Genomic DNA, 7,568 nt, shown 5'->3' on the forward strand with positions numbered 1-7,568 from the left:
CAAGAAAGTCATAGACTGGCCAGAACAACCGAGAACTGATGACATTAAACTGGTGTTCAACAATGAAGACATGTAATAGCTAGAGAAGAAAGGGGAATAAGATTTCCTTTAATGTATATTGTGAAATGTTACACCACATTTGATAGGACATTGAAACATCTTACTGACATAATATTTATACACAAATACACACATACCGTATTTGACAAGTTAATAGCTGTCCCAGATAGTAGCCGCTCCACAGCCTAGAATTATTGTAATAAGAACCACCCTCGAATAAGAGCTGCAGCTTGTATCTGAACATACTGTTGCAATTGTAGATAAGACATGTTTGAAGCAGGAACCTGGCAAAGGAGTTGTTTTAAGCCAGTAAATATAATTTTTGTTAGAATGAATGACAGTATTGACAGATGATTAAGCAAGGTCAGTCACTCCTGAATCCAAATAAATGCTGTGGGCTGCTGCCACACAAGCCCATAGTAGCTACCTTTGCATAATAGCCACAGGTTTTTGCTCATTGAAAGTTACAGTAGCTACAGCCATTAACCGGTCAAATACGGTATTCTACATAGTTACACAAGCATTTCAGTGCCAGTGCGTAAGTATTGGCAACACAACTTTATGAAATGATAGAGTACACAAGGACAGAGATGAGAGGCAGAGCATGACAAGTGATCTCAGATATACAACAACGTTAACAAAACTATATCATTGGCTATACATTGAAATGATCATGTAGATAATGTAAGTAAGAGATATTATCTTGAGTACTGACACAATGGGTTGGCAAGTCACAACCTTTCATATCAACTAATTTAGTAAACAAACGCTATACAATAAGTACAGTAACACAAGTAGCTATTAAGTGTCATTCTGACATTTTATTACATAGAAATCTATCACTAAAACAAGGGCCACTTGTTGATTTCGTCACATTTCACTAGAGAATATTACAACTGAGCAAGTTGTGTTCTGTTACTATACCCAAAGGTGTCTACCAGTTTAGTACTTCACAACTAACTGCTACATAAACTCAACATACACGACCGGGTCTGAAACCTGACACAATCACACAAGCCTAAAGTTATAGTATAACACATTGAATACAGAGGATGAAATGCTTGCGTATAATTAAACAAAATCTGTAAACTTTTGGACACCTTTCTCTTAGTGAGGAAAGGGACAAACAAGAAAACGTGGATATCATCTTATTTGCCTACTGGAAAGAAGTTCGAAAATCTTTGTTTCATTGTAGTAAACCCAAGGAAATGTAAGTTATGGGCATTTGTTTGCAGCACGTCAAAATGGTAGAACACAATCGATCTTTCTTCACAAATTCATCCTTTGTACAGTATGTAGTGAAGAAAGGTGGCACACAGAAAAACTTACCCACTAATCGATTTCCCTATTTATGTCAAAAATGATGGTCAAAACCTTAACTCCATATATGTCATTCCATTAGTAAGTTACAACTACTTTAGTGCTTGTATTTTATTATCCCTATACTTGTTGTATAAATCAATTTCACTGATGTTGCTACTTTGTAGGTCTGTAACTATGAAAGTTATTGGCATATGAGGCTGAAACTTTGTCAGATGGTACACTTGACTAAATAGATTATAAATATGTAATATACAGGAATTGTATGATAGGTTTAAATGTAGTACTAGCCACTTGTCTCACTGTATAGTAGTACTGGCAAACATGAGTAGCTTTTATTTGTGGTCTTACAGTTTAGCCTACAATGAGTTGTATATCAATGATTATGTCACTAATATGAGTCACTTGGTAATGATGAGAATGAGTATTAGTGATATTAGTGTAAATAAGATCGGTTATAAGTATTAGCTACTGTAATTGTATTACTTAATCCAGTTATTCAAATTATAGGCTAATATTGTTATCTGCATACATTAGTTGCTGAACGTGAAGCTTTCACCACTACACATCACACTATGTACCTGCATAAACCTGTTACACCACAATACTAATGTACACAACAACACCCACCATAACTATTACATTACCATATATGGCAAACCACTAACCACATCTTTGTAAACTACTGGACTATTGTAATCTACTGGACTTGGACTGGATAAATAACTACAGTATTGAGATATAGACCAGGGGTACTTTGTAAATATCAGAACAGGGTATAAAGTCTCTTGTCTAATCAGCCAACTAATCCACAAATGTGTCATTTGTGCATTAAGTGAAGTTTGTAGTACTACACACAACACAACACAACAAACACACTACACACACTATACTACATACACATGCATGCATACACCCACCGACTCATCCACATACGCACCCACGTACATATGCACTCACGAGCACCACACCCACACACACACAGAGCTAAGCGATAGTATGATAGTACAATAGATCACAGTAGTTACTCATGAAGACAAAAGTGATAGCATTGCATCACTACCTTAATAGTAGCTAGGATTTGTGCTAAAAACATTATCTATCACTAACATTTTAAACCTGTATATCTTTATCAGTGCTTTCTTCACTAACCAGTGTTACATGTTACACTACACAAAACCATTTACGTGCACTTGGAAGCATATTAATATCAGTTGAAAAATGTTCAGACTGACAAATGGAACATACTAAAGGACTTGCTACAACAGCTGCCTTTGAAAAAGCGGAATAATCCAGATCAGACTTTGTGGGAGCATGTATTAAAGTTTTTGTACTGCCTCATTGTCTGAGTTGTGTAATACAGACAACACCACCAACAGCAAACAGGCATAGAAATGTTTGTAAGAGGATATACAGAATCAAGTTGTCTAAAGAAATATCCACTTGGTAATACAGTAATTCAGAAACTGCCGGGATACAGTATTCACTATTGTGATATTAGATGAGAAACTACTGTATCGTGATTACAGATTTTTGCTAGCAGAAAGTGTCAAACAGTGCCACTGTACTTGTTAGTGGAGCTGACAGTACATCAGAAATGGTCCAGTATCTTGTCATAGCCTAGCAATTGTGGCATGTAGTGTGATAATGACCCACCTGCCCGCACACCAGCCTCGCGCCTGCTTGTACTCCACTTTTTAAATCTTCTGATGAGAAACTGAAAATCATCAAATTGTTACCTTATGAACCAGATTACTCAGTCTTGCGTGACCAGACCACCTCTTACTCTTTATCATTGGTTGGGAAACAATGACAAAGAGAGGTCTGGCCAAGCGCATGAAGTGAGACTAGAGACTACTACGGGTGGAGTAACAAAACATAACAGACCAACTGGAGGATTATACATCCTGTACAAACACATCATAAACACTTACTACACATGCTCACTGATAATTTCGTTTGGTATCGCCCCTGGTCACCTTGCTCCTGGATCCGATCGCGAGATGTATCAATACTTTCCGGATACTACCTAAACCAGTCTCGTGATTTGCATTAGCCTTTGGTAGCCTCATTTTCTTCAGATCCTTGTCGATAGCTGATAATCACTCTATAACAGGTGTTTGTGTGTGTTGTGTAGTATATTACAGTATGATGAAGTGTTGATTCTTGGTCGTGTCTCAGTGTGTCTTCGGGTAAGGGTAGAGGGTGGGGCGACTTAGCAATGCACAAACGGTCCGGACTTGTTTAAAGGACCACTGTTCCATCCAGACGATCTATGCAGAGAGGCTATTATTAAAGCTGGTAAAAGATCAGTGCAAGAATAAAGTATGATAGAATCACATTGATCAGTATCTCATTACTTTATGACAAATATTCTGATGTAGTGATTATGTCAGCATAATTTTGGGGAGCTGTCAGTGCTGTAAGTGTGGTTTTGAAAACTGTAAGAAAATGTGCACAGTTCGTTAAATATGAGATGTTCTAATAGAGCAGTCAGAAATTCTAACAAGAAAAACTAATTTAGGGATCATAGGAGTGTACCTGAAGATAACATAAGTGACTGATTATCAAATGAAGTTTACACTTTACTTTTCATAAATATCTCCAGGAAAGTAGTATTAACCTCAAATTTTCACCAGGAGGTAGCGCCTTTCTCGTAGAATATCTCACATAAGTTTGAGCAATAGTATCCGATTAGTGTCCATGTTACAAGTGGATTTCTGCATTCTGTATAATTTGAAATATCAAACACCGCTACCTATTATCGTTAATTTCCGTTGATCAGTTATCGAACATTTTGCACCTTTTCTACTCTGGTAACCTCAGTGCAACCTACACACTCTTAATTATTATATCAACGTGTTAACTGAAGTACCATGATACTGTAACTGAAGTATAGTTTTGATACAAGCATGCACATGTGAGTTACAACAGCGAATCGTTTAGTGTTAAAAGCATACAGTAAAAAGTCAGCACACTATGAACAATAACACAGTCTTATCATCCTTGTTTACAACAACTCCTTCTGTGGATACATCTTTCACTCAGGAAAATGATAAATAGTTGGCCAATTCTGCTGCCAAAGTCACACTCGAGTTGTAGTTCTTTCATGGCGATTCCTGTGTTCTTTTTCTTCATTTCTTCATCGGTAAGCTCATGGACTAGACTATTGGAATTCTCCATATAAATACCTTACGAGTATGTGGAATAATATTGTAAACTTCTGAATACATTACGTGACTTTAATGTTCAATAATAGGTCACTATACTGGTGGACATTTAATCCCCAATTTAGTCGTGATTGAAGAAGGGATTAATTGTCTACAAGTATATTGTCAGGTGTAGGCAACTCCATGAACTTGTTTCATTGCTCAACTTAAAATTCCTAAAGTTTCCTTATATATACTTGTTTGTTGTTTGTTTATTTTTTGTACAATAATTATACCAGCCCATAACACATTAAAACACAGACTTGGTTTATCTGAATGAGCACACCAACTTCAGTTACTGAAAAGTGGCAAGTGGCCAGTACAATTCATTTTTAGCTACAGGTACACCCCTGTATGTTCAACCCTTTAAACAACGTTACAAATGAAGAACCATATGAGAGGTACCTCTACAATCAATCCAGTCACTACAGAAAATACAGATGATTCCTGTTACAAACTTAGGGAAGTTATCACTTGCTGAATCAACACCTTGAGCTGTCAACAATGAAAAATGGGACACTAAGGAGGAGAGAAAGTTAGTCCATGATGGATACATTGTATGTACTGTGGTATCACAGTTGGGCTGAAGTGATGTCTAACAGTGACTGACTGATACTACCTGACTGACTTACTTACTAATACCTTCAGACAAGCATAACTCAATAACACCTATATATGACTATGGGCTTGATATTGTAAGTCATGCAGTAGAAATTTCTCTAAATAAAAGAAGCTCATATAGCTACAGTGTACCTAATGGAGGCATTTCAAGTAGTATTAAAGACACTTTTGTGTTTGATTATACTTAACTAATACTGCCAAGGTGCCATGAAGGTATTGTGAGGCTGGTTTACAGGGTTGTTTTTTGAGACTCCGTGATCCTTGATATACAGTACTGGTAAACAGTTACACTAGTTAAAATACTCTACTAGGATGATCCTTGATATACAGTACTACTGAATTGTATGATAAAAAGTCACACTAGTTAAACTGCTCTACTAGGACAGTCTGGTAGAATGTGAGAGCACGATTGCTAAATTATTTAACCAATCACTGCTTTAACTTTAGCAACCACATGATGACATAAATCAAAACACAGAAATTTAAATGTGTGCGTTCCGTTACTGACTCCATTGGAAAGATACTGTATCTATGAATTTACTCATCCCTATTAGCTTATAAATTTCCTGATTCGTGTGATCATGTGATCCACAATAGATAACTATGTAAATATTACAACATGTTGTGTTATGTTGTTACAGAGGATAGTGATATGGCTGAAAAGAAGAGGGAACCTACTGATGTGAGTACACACTTATTATACCTGTATTGTGTATTGTGTTGTATAAATGTCAAACCTACAATGTGTGGTTGATGTATTAGTGTATAAAATAATGTTTGGACAATTACTGGTCAATTACACTAGTTATCAGGTCATATTTTGTCAGGAAATAATGTCTTTATAAGTTGAGTGTGTGTGAGATATTGGCCAAGGAGGGACACCAAACATAGAGGTATTGGCATGTAATTTTTGTTGTTTCCTTGTGGTGACCACAAAGCCATTCCTATAGGGTAAACTGTGAGGTTAACAGTTTACTATGTTGTACCAGCCTACTTGTCTCAGATGTGCCTGTATTGTAGTAGTAAAATGTACGTACTTATAACCTGTTAGCCATTATTACCTATTACTTGTGGTATTCACCTGTACATCTAGAATGAACAAGACATCACTGCATCTCTTACAATTTTGGCCTTAGTGATAAACCTCAATAATAAGGCCACTGGCTTTGTTTTATAGCTACACTAGCATTGGTACCTGCCTTACATACAGGACCATCTCCACATGTGTTAATGCTGGACACAGAGACCAAGCATTAACACTGGTACCTGCCTTACATGCAGGACCATCTCCAAATGTGTTAATGCTGGACACAGATACCAAGCATTAAATTAAACACCGGCACTGCTCATGTAGGTATGTAGCATGTATGGTGATGTTACTTTTAAAGAACTTATGCCATCCCTCAAGGTAGGTAAAATCAGTGTACCCAGGGACCAAGGACCCGGGAACCTGCGGGAATCCAACTCTTTTTGGAATTTTATACACTTCACAACATTCTATACTTGTACTAGGACAAGTAGTCTTACATGGACAATCCACTTTTTCCCCATCATGGTGTCTCCCAAGATGTTTATACCAATTACAAAGTACAAGCACCTCTGGAAACGTGTCTGAAGCTGACTGCACTTTATATAGGCCACTTGCCTGCATGAACATACGTACTAGTCTATTATGCCGCCTAGCTACTAGAGTAGTTTAGAAGCATTGTGCAAATTGTATGAAGTCTGGTTGTCGAGTTGCTGGAACTTGCTTAGTTTGGCTTAGCTAGTAATCGCTATTTACATAGAATATTTGTTTGTACAATATCTCTAAACTTTAGTAGCTAGGTGACATAATAGACTAGCATGCTCATTGTGCAGCAGGTGAATGGTTTGTGAATGCAGTCAGCTTCAGACATTCTTTCATAGGGGTAGGTAAAAACAGTGGACCCAGGGACCAAGACCAGGGGACCCAGGGACCCAACTCTTCTTGGAATTTTATACCCTTCACAAAATTCTATCTTTATACTAGGTACCTTTGCAAGTAGACTTGCATGACTAATCCACTTTTTCCCCTATCACGGTATCTCACACAATGTCTCACGCGATGTTTAAACCAAGTAGAAATTATAAGTACCTCTGAAAAAGAGTGTCTGAAGCTGAAATTTATAGGCCACTCGCCTGCTGCACAATGAGCACACTAGTCTATTATGTTGACTCACTACTAAAATTTAGAAACATTGTGCAAATGCACAACGATGTATGGAGTCTGGTTGAATGTCAAGCCGTTGGACTGAAACTTGCTTAGCTAGAAATCGCTATTTCCCATGAATATTTGTTTGCACAATATTTCTAAACTTTAGTAACGAGTCGAAATAA

Source organism: Dysidea avara, chromosome 2 (assembly GCF_963678975.1).
Source record: "Dysidea avara chromosome 2, odDysAvar1.4, whole genome shotgun sequence".
NCBI lineage: Eukaryota > Metazoa > Porifera > Demospongiae > Dictyoceratida > Dysideidae > Dysidea > Dysidea avara.